Source organism: Pithys albifrons, chromosome 1 (genome assembly GCF_047495875.1).
Source record: "Pithys albifrons albifrons isolate INPA30051 chromosome 1, PitAlb_v1, whole genome shotgun sequence".
NCBI classification, from domain to species: Eukaryota; Metazoa; Chordata; class Aves; order Passeriformes; family Thamnophilidae; genus Pithys; species Pithys albifrons.
Window position 1 is genome coordinate 43,877,605 of NC_092458.1, and position 10,734 is coordinate 43,888,338.

A 10,734-nucleotide genomic window follows, 5' to 3' on the forward strand; every position below is an offset into this window, starting at 1 on the left:
TATATGTGTAGCTTACATTTTTCAAACACTGACTCACTCGGACCACTCCTGAGAAGGGCAGATTTGGCATTCTGGTGTTGGTGGAGCAGAATAGTCCAACTAGCAACCTGTGGCTGGGTCTGGTCGTTTTTACTGCACTCTGCTGCAGCCTGCTGCTCTGACCATCATGTTATTGTAGTCTACTCAAGAAGGCCCAAGAGTTCATCATGTACACTGTGGACTTCTGTTCAAGTTTCTAAGCCAAACTGCTGAACACATCAGAAGACCAAGGGAGACAGAAGGACTCAGAATTAGCCTTATATGTTTGGCTGGTCAGTTTTCTTCTCAGCCAACAGTGGTAAGAGTACTGTTATATATCAGCAGCAGTCACATGGTTTACTTGCTTGCAACTGCTAGCTTAAAAACAGTAAATGGAACCCTGACATCTATTTGGTCTTGTCAGTCTTTTTATGTACTCTCATTTAGCTATGAATGAGGTCCCAAAGCTCACCCTTACCAGTGAAAAGGCACAGCTCCCACCCAGTCCTCTTTCATTCTCTTGAAAAATAAAACTGTCAGTAAAAAAACTCTACTGTAATAAAAAGTAAAACCTTAGCAATTAATACTTCACCTTAGTAATCAGTATCCTATACCTCCATGAAATCTTCATGACTATCCAGGGATGTCCTGATTGTGGTTTGTAGTATCTGGAAGGAATTTTAAAGTATGATGTGGCAAGTAGTCAGGTCATACATCTCAGCACATGGCTATGAATGTTGTGGAATGTAAAGCCCGTATCAACATTTTCAGAACAGTAATGTGGGAAACACATCAATATTTAGATGACACCCATCAGTGGATATCTACAATTATAACTTCAGTGTCGCCATAAAACTCCACATCCTCTATAGTCACCTTCGTAGATTGTCTTAAAAAAAAGTGGAAGTCAAATCCTGAAACCCAGTAAAACCTGAAAGGAAACCACAAGCTCCAGAAATTGCTCCTACTTGTTTTTCTCCTGCGTGAGCAGGATGGGGGGAAGCATTTTTTGCCCTTTTACCTTTTCATGACCTTTATTTCCCAAAGTTTGTGTGAGTAGCTCACAAGTCTGATTGCCCTAAAGAAACAGAATCAGTGGTGAAACCCAGAGAGTCAGACAATGGCTCTCATTTGAAGCTATCAGGAAAAGGTTAATGACAAATCCCCGAGATGCTCACATCTTAAGACAGATGGGTTGAACACATTCTCTGCCTTTGTATGGGCAGGACAGAAACATGCCAAGCTAACAAAACCAAAACTGGTGGATTCAGTAAATTTCAGTCTGAGCTGCAAGTGAGGTGGCAGAATTAAGGTAATCTGGATTTCTCTTTTTTTCTTGTTTCTTTTTCCTTTTTTTTTTTTTTTTGTAAACTAAACTGGAACAATCATAGTAATTGCTAAAGGGTGTTCACAGAACCACACTGAAGTTTGCCAAAGATATAGGAAGCTTTTCCCTGAAATGCACATGCAGCAAGTAGCACATCCTACAGATTTGGCCCCATTGGTCTTCTTAAGGTACTAGCATAGACATAGAATGAAAGGTTTATTTATGGTGTAGTCAAATACTGAACACATGCAGTAACCAGGTGCATACATTTTTGATGCATATTTATGAGAGTATATAGATAACTATACATGTGTTTATATATTTATACCTCTAAATATAAAATATATTGCATATTATGTGATTAAAAACACTGTGCTATACAGAATATTTTTCATTATTTTTATCTGAAAAAGTCTACAATTAAATCAGGAATTTTTAAAAGCCATATCAGTCTGAACAAAACGTAGCCCACTGTCCTCTTTAACAAAAAACAAATGCACCACTTTTAATGTGTTCTATCACTTTGATCTCATAATTTGAATTTTAAGGTGTTTTTATTATATTTGAAAACAATTTTACATTAGTTCATGCCATAATATTAGTAATGGAAGCTATGTATGTCACACATGCAAACTATGAGTGTCTGCCTAACTATTGGACTAGTCTATTCTCTTTTTAAATTTTGTGCTCATTAGCATTAATAATAAAGACCGCTGAGCACTGACAGAAATATTTTTATTGTTTTCTGATGTGGATATCAGTTTATAATAATAAAAGTTTGAAATACTGACAAATCATGTACTGACACTGAATGGTTAAATTATGAAATGTAATGAAAATATGTATAAGCATTTAGTAAGTGGCATTAATAAGTTCCAAAGATAATTAGTTATTAAGTAACTTTATAATATTGTAATTTTAATAATTTAGAATTTAAATATTTCATAGCATTAAATTTTGTAACTTTCACGGCAAATTTATGACAACAGAAAATATACTCTTTAAAAACAAAATTGAATTTCATGTTTTCATAGGAGATGGAAACAGACTGAAATTAATGCTCTGCTTCAAATATCTCCATAGATTATAAAGATACTTCCTCTCGAACTAATTACTAAAATTATCTTGTTAAATTTGTTACCCAAATTTCATGTTAAACAACAAACAGACAAAGAATATGGCAAGCTCCTTAATATTTGCAACTCATTATTTAGTATCATGACAGCATTTGATCTTTACGAAAGTGTTCATACTTGAAATATTTCACATACAAATGTCTTCATAGGAAGACCTATGTGTATAAATAGGTGAGGTCATTCAATATTTCTTTACATATGCACTCAGTTCGTGCAAGAAAACAACAAATTACCTTTAGTTGACACAATAAACTGTAATATTTAATATACAAGTCAAGTGCCTTTAAATTACTTTATTTATAAAAATTATCTATGTATTTTTACCTCTGTGTGTATATCCATACACAAATATACAGATATTACATAAGCAAATGTTGGTCAAAAGATAAAAGATGCAGAAAAAAACTAGAGAAAGTACAGTTGGTAGTAAAAATACTAAAAATTTTTAATGTATGTGATCTGCTGAGACTTCTACTTTGCTTTTGCCTGAACTGAAGAGCTTACAGCTTTTATAGAAGTAACCAAATTTCCAACTGTTCACCATGATTATTCCAGTTATCCTGAGTTGCAAAATCTGCAGTAGAATCACACTTACAGAAGAGCAGGATTGCCAGCTGTGGGGTCTTGGCCAAATTCCAAATTAAATAATTACCGTCTGTTTCCTCTGTTCCTCTCTATTCCCATTAATGCATGGGTTAGCAGAGCATACTGCCCTGTTCGCAGTTTCACACTTTGCAGGGACATCTGCTCTGTCTTGCACTGGAGGTGACTGCACTTCAATATTAGAAAATGGGAGCCTTCCAAATCTGTTCTCAGTTTGTGGAGTACTTGGGAGCATTTCAGAATGAAAAGTGGAATTCAAATGTAAAATCAGTATCTTAACACTCGGAGTTTCTTTAAGCATATGTCAACTCAACATTAAGTGGATCTAAATCACCCCTCTTTAATAACTGACTTTGTTAAGTTTTATAAACACATTTTAAAAGGCTTTTAAATCTTTGTGATCTTTTATTTGTATAGTTAGAAAGATTTATTATGATCTGGAATTCATTAAATAGTGCTCAATTATTTGAATAGGCATTAAGGATGTCTACAAATTTGAGTGTAGAAAGGCATGAGCTACGGAGATCAGTGTGTTCCAAGCTCAGGCTAAAGTACTTTCATTGCTTCCAGAGAAAACCAGACTGATTTCTATTCAACTCAAATCTTGGGTAGAATGAGCTGATGTCAGTCTGCTGTCATGCAGGTGGATCCTAAGTGAAGCGTAACTACTTACAAAGGCAAGGCTAAGTGTTTGAACCGTTTGACTGTATGGTTATAGCAAGTTCATCAACATTTATTGGCTGTATTAAAATGAAAAAAAAGTGGGTTTTGCTTGTATTCAGAAATTTCATAGATTGGTTTGGGTTAGAAGGAACCTGTCATAGGCAGGGACACCTTTCGCTAGACCAGGTTGTTGAAAATCCCATCCAACCTGGCCTGAAACACTTCCAGGCATGGGGCACCAACAGCTTCTCGCAGCAAGCTGTTCCAGTGTCTCACCATCCTCACACCATAAAGAATTTCTTCCTCATGTCTAATCTAAACTTGCCCTTTCAATTTAAAGCCATTCTCCCTTGTCCTGTCACTATATGCCCTTGTAAGAAGTCCCTCTCCAGTCTCTCTCCAGTATATTTGTTGGAAGAATCAACAAAGAACTGTCAATATTTGTTTCAAGGTATTTCATTACTTAAATGCACTTTAGGGATTTGACAGATAAGGAGAGGTTGAGGGAACTGGGACTTCTTTACCCTAGAGAAAAGAAGGCTGAAGGAGGATCTCATTGATCTGACAGGGAAGCAAATAAAACAAAGCCAGATACCTCTCGGTGATGCCTTGTGAACAGACAAGAGGCAGTGAGCACAGACTGGAACACAGGAAAATTCACTTGTAAGTAAAACATTCTTTAGTGGAAAACTAGAACAGGTTTCTCAGAGAGGCTGTGGAGCCTTCATCCATGAAGATACCAAAAACCTGACAGAGCACAGCCCTATGCAACCTCCTCTGTGAGTGATCCTGCTTGGAGTGGGAAGCAAAGGTCTCTGCCAACTTCAACAATTCTGTGATTCAAATGCAGTCTATTCTATCAAGTTTGTAAGTCCCCTCAGAACCTAAAACCACTGCCACTATTGGAGAATGGCCATGTGAACAGAAAGACAGGTCACTGCAACAGAAAAGAAATGGAGATCCCATTTTTGCCATTACATGTTCCTATTGCAGTGTTGGTCAAAATTTTTTCATTAGTCCCTTTTCTTTCATTAATCAGTAAAAATATACTGTCATGTTATAGATGAAGAACTGATGTTTTGGTATCCATTGAGCATATTAAGCATTGAGCAAGAAAAGATGTACTTATAACTATAACATTCAGTGAATATTTTGGAAAGCTTCTCTTACCATGCACCAAAACTGACCTCCTTGTGAGATAGCTGGACAGCTGAAATCAATGGAAGCTTGCCAGGCAAAGATGTGTTGAACTTTCTTAGAAAGTTTGTTTAGTTTAGTTTAGTTTAGTTTAGTTTAGTTTAGTTTAGTTTAGTTTAGTTTAGTTTAGTTTAGATTAGTTTAGTGTGGCCAAATGCATATCAGGTGTAGTGCCAATGATACTAGGTAGATATGTTTGCTATTTAGCTTAAATAATTATTCAAAGTGTGCATGTCTTCTTTCTGTAGACTAGCATATCTGGGGTTTGCCTACCCTTTTTAATCTTTCAAGAGGGATTATGTTATGTTTGGGCCTCTCATTGCATTAACTCATTGTATAACAAATATGAAGCCCTAATCTCTCAAGAATTTCTTTTTCTGAATATTTTTTCTATAACCTGATTAAATAAGATGAATTAGTGGATCTTTTGGAGGATAAGAAGTGAAGGAATATCTTATTTGTAAGGTGACCTCATTGATAATGTATACACTTTCCTCCATTTTGTCCCATAAAGAATTGTATGCATTTCAAGTGACGTTGAAGTAGTAATTCTGTTGTTCAGAAACCTTTGATTTTGTTGTGCTTCTTGAAAAGTGGGAAGGAAGTTGTGAAACGCACATCATATATATACAGATGTCAAGTACAGTCAATGAAGATAAGCAGATGCATTCCTTAATAGCAATTAAATGGGAGAAGGGAACATAGTGTCCACTTCAGTTAGGAATTTTTCTTCAAGACTCCCTATTTAAAAAGACTTGTCAGTTCCTTCACCTCATTTATATCAATCTGTTTTTATATTACTCCTTTGAATATATACCACATTAAAAATAACATCAGACTTCTAAGTAGGACAGGATTATAGGTCTGCAGCTGCAACTGCAGTGTAAGTACTTAAGACTGTGATATTTTGCTGTAACAGGCACACAACAGACAACTACTACTCTACAAAGCATTTATAATACATATGACTCTCCTTTCAGTATGTTCCAGAATGATACTTCTCTCTTTTTACAATAACAAAAACACTAAATTATCTTTACATGTCGGTCTGTTACCACCCTCAATCTTTGCTGCTTGTAGCAGCATACACTACTAGTCTTTACAAAGTTTCACACTGATAGCTGCAGATCACCTTTAGTGGTCTCTGATTCATCAAAAAAGCTTTGATTTCTAATACCATCTCCAAGACTGCTTCCATATTCTCTTTCATATGCAATTCATTAAGTGTACACTGTGTATAACCAGTCCAAATCAATTGCAAAAGTATGAGCAGAATTACAAGCATAAATGATTCTTACTTGAAATGTAAGCTCTTACTTGACATTGTCTACCAGTGTGACAGAGATATCTCCTGTTTACGGATGGTTTTAAAACATTATGAATTTAGAACAACCTTAGAGTCAATACTTTTTGTACGAATCTTCTCCACGGTGTTCACCAGGACATCATGTATGACAAGGTCAAGGAAAAGTCAAAGTTCAACCTCTAAACTAGTCAGTCCTGATTTCTGTCTCATGTAAAATAAAACACATCATTGGCCAAACCACAATTGCATATACAAGGACTCTTGAACAGAACCTTCTTTATGTTCATGCTGTATCCAAGTGATTTTGTACTGCCTTTTGCCAAAACTACCTTCCCACTCTGACTTGGGACAACATGGATTGTGAGACATAATAGGAGAGGATTGGAAACTTAATCCTATAGCTGCAGTGGCTATCCCAGCAAAGCACCTCTTTTAAAGAGTTATCCTTTAGACTCTCCTTGTGTCTGAGGTAGAAGTCAAGGAGAATTGGTTTATTTGTCATAGCTACTTGCTTTGAGCACAATCAACTGGAGGGTCCGAGCCTAAAGAAATAGTTTCTTGTTTGTGTGCAAAGAACAGGATGGGCAGTACTGAACTGAGTAGTATTCAAAGGAGCTACAGTCAGGGAAGGGACCTTTAAAGTCTATTCTCAGGGCTGCCACATGGGCAGCTCCTCAGTTAGTGAAACTATAACAGAAATCCTTCCTTGAGCAAAAAAGGCAGAGGGAACAGTTTCTGATGCATCTAGGTGCTATGTAGATTATATTCTGCAGCTCATGGCCATCAGGTTTTAAAAGGCACAGCAGCTTTTGCAGTCATGGCACGTGACCTTTAATATAAGACAAAACCCACTGTGGAATGCTACGGGATTTCTCAGTGGCCTTGTACTTCCACATGCCTACTAGATACTCACTGGGCCTGATGTGGACTCCACAGGTTCTCACACTACTGTCCTCATCAGACATTGGAGGATACTTCACTTGGAGATGGATTTTGTTTCTTCCAAAATTATCTACTTTGAAACCACCAAAATTGCTATAAGAATCCAACCAAATCCCAGCAAGTGAAGAAAATTAAGGGGTTTATTTACAAACCAATTCTACTGCTCTGAACCAAACTGCTGTAGACAAGAGATAGAAGCACTTACTTTAGGAAGAATGATTCAGGAGGCAGCTAAACTTTTCATACAGATTACTCCTTTAGCTTACCTTAATTTAACCTACATTATGAGTTCACCATTTTTATTCCCATTCTCAGCCTTCTCACCTCTCTATTTTTTTGTCCGTTTTCTATTTATTTTTCAAATCAGTAGTGCTTCCATACTTGCATTTCATGAGAAAGCTGTAATTTCGATTCTGAGTTTTCATCACATATTTTTGTATTTGGGGAAACATTTTTAGAAATATATTGTAAAGTTCCAAGTGTCTATAACATGTGGGAGAGCTCTTGTTTAAGGTAGAGTATATAATATACATCCCTAGCCCACACAAGTGTCATGGAATCAGAGAATCTCTCTGGAAAATTCCAGGGATGAGACCCAGTAATGCAAATAATTACTTGCATGTTGCAAATATTTATTTGGAGTAAATAAAGAGTGAGGAAGGTTCTGGTGCAATGACTCACCTACTGACTGATATGATCAACAATTACAAACAACTGTGAAAATTACTCCATTAGGTTTTTTGTGGTTTCATAGTTTTTCACAGAAGAGTTATTCATTTCCTCATCATCTATTTCCTCTTCTCAGTATAAATAATGTCACAATAAATCCTCTGTTCAATATTTCTCATTAAATGATATAAATAAGAACATCAGAGCCAAAAAACAGCTAATAAAAGGGGGAATAGTGTGTCATAGTGTGGCTAATATGCTAATAGAATCAGACACCCTGTAATGTCTGAGCTATCACTGATGTCCAGATACATAAAACAGTTCAAAATACCACAATGCAAGTTACAGTAATGACTTCGCCTTCATTAAAGAGAGAAGCACTTTATTGTAACCATTTTTTAGTACATTAAAACTTGCTTAGGGTCTATATTGAACCAAGTATACATCAAACAGCTGCACAATCCTGGATTGTGCAGAGCCAGCTCCACAAAGGGAAGCAGCATAGTCATGTTACCAAAGATGATTGACTGGCCCTTGTGCATGACATGGTTAATTAGCCTGAGCTCATCACCAGAATAACACTGCTGTGCTGCTTATCAGATCTAAGACAGCATCATCTCCATGTCATGCCATATAAAGATACCAGTTCTCTCAGAGCACACTGAAGAATGGGCATATCCATACAGTCATAAAAAGGGCAGGAGGGCTCAAATATTTTGTCTGATCCCATCAAAAACAGAGTCCACAGACTCTTATGGAGTTATTTCTGCATCAGGTCAGGGTAAGTAGTCCCACTGAAAATTAAATCTTGGTTTTAGAGAAACACACCATCTAGATTTAAAAACTGCCACTGATGTTGCATTTCTTAGATAACTGAATATAGCCACTAATTTAATGGACTGCTAAGAAACAAAAAGGGCCTTATTTTTTGTTTGAATTTTTAGCTTCACCTTTTGACAGAGGAGCTTGTCAGACCTCTTACTGCTGGATTGAACAGCTCTCTGCTATTTGTCCTGTTTTGTGTACCATGACCAGTTATCCTTAAGTCATCATGTTGATAAGCTGAATAGATTGCACTGCTGGAGACTTTCCAGGTTCTTAATATTCCCATGGCTTTTCTTTGACCCTTCTCCAAATTATTTACATCCATCACGAATTCTGAGCACTAGAACTGGACACTCGGTTGCAGTAGCAATTGCTTCTCTGCCAAATGCAGCAATGACTTATCCTTTTACTTCTGTCCAGTGGATATACCTAAGCATAGTAGGACCATCTTTTGGCCATAAGTGTCATAACATGTCCCCTTCAGAACTGCAACTTCACTGGAAAGTCCTCACTCCTAGCTTACGTTTGTGTTACTATATGTTAGACCCTCTATTTGGCTCTACAGAAATGCAATTTTTTGGTCTATTCTTGCTTGTCCCTGGATACTCTTTGTCACTGATCCATCTCTTCTTAATCATTTTGCTCTTTTTATCTGTGTGTCATCACCAAATTTTGTCAGACAAAATGTTGTATCCTTTGCCTGGTCATTGATAAAAATGCTCAATGACATAGAGAAAAAAACCAATCCCTTTGGCACCTCAAGGAAAACACAGTTAATCAAACAAGACACAGAAACCATCTTATTTACAATTATGTATAAATAGTTTGGCATCAATATAATGTGTACTAAGTTGACCTGTTTTTCTGAAGTGTAATAATGAAGATCTCATACAGTATCAAGTCAAACCTCTACCAAACTTGGATCTTCATTCAAAATATTTAGTAACTTTGCCAAGATATATTTCTCTTGATTTTACTGACTGAAATTAATGATGTTAACATTTCTTAATATTTTTTATCAGTGCATGTATACTGATCCATTATTTGTCCTAATACTGTGCTCTGCCTGCCAGGCCTGCATTATCCAGGTCTGGGCTTTTATTCATTTTCTCTTTTAAAATAATGGCACAATGTTAGCTATTCTCCAGACCTCTAGGAATTCCAAGGCTCCTAGAAAATCAAGATCAGAGGTTCTTTACACTAATCTAAACATTAAACTTGACAAGGGTTTTGTTGCAAGATTATTGGAACTGCTAACTTAAAATCATGTGACATCTTGCACTCACCTACCACTGGAAGATATTAGATCAGCAACACTCAACAGGAAGACATCATTCATTTTTCTCCCCAGTCCATAATAGAGAACTGAAACACTTACAGAATGCTTCTGCCTTTTCTGTGTCAGTGATTGCAACTCTGTTAGGGTCATCCTGCCTTTATTATTGTTAGTAATGATGTTGTTTGGATCTACTCAGAAAATACTTTTTCTTTAACCCAGATGGTTACAGGCTTCCTCTTCCATTCCTTAACCTTCTTCATTAATTTTCTTTATATGCTAGCTTCTATGCTGTTCACTGATAGAACTCATAAATATATCCTTGATATCATGCAGAAATCCATCTTTTTTATTATTTGTTCTACTCTGATTCCTCTTAAATCACAACTGCTTCTTTTCTTAGATACAACACTGTTTTCTTTGGAATACTGTGGTTTTTCAACATCTAGTAAAATATTTCTAAGCAGGTCATAGTTATTCACATTTCTTTTCATATTATTTCTTCTGAATATGTGTATCATATTGAATTAATGGAATTGAATTAATAGAATAGGCTGCCACTCTCAGATGAATCAGGCATCCTGCCACTTCAACCATCTGGCAATGGACCAGGCTTAATGGGAGGAAAGAATCCCAGAAGGATCTGGTTACCATTGCTTTGTACTGAAAGCAGTGAAGGCATCCCCCTCACCAGACCATATTTCCACCATCGTGTAAGCAGACAAAGACATACAGGACAGTTTTGATCACACTGAAGAATTAAACTCATGTG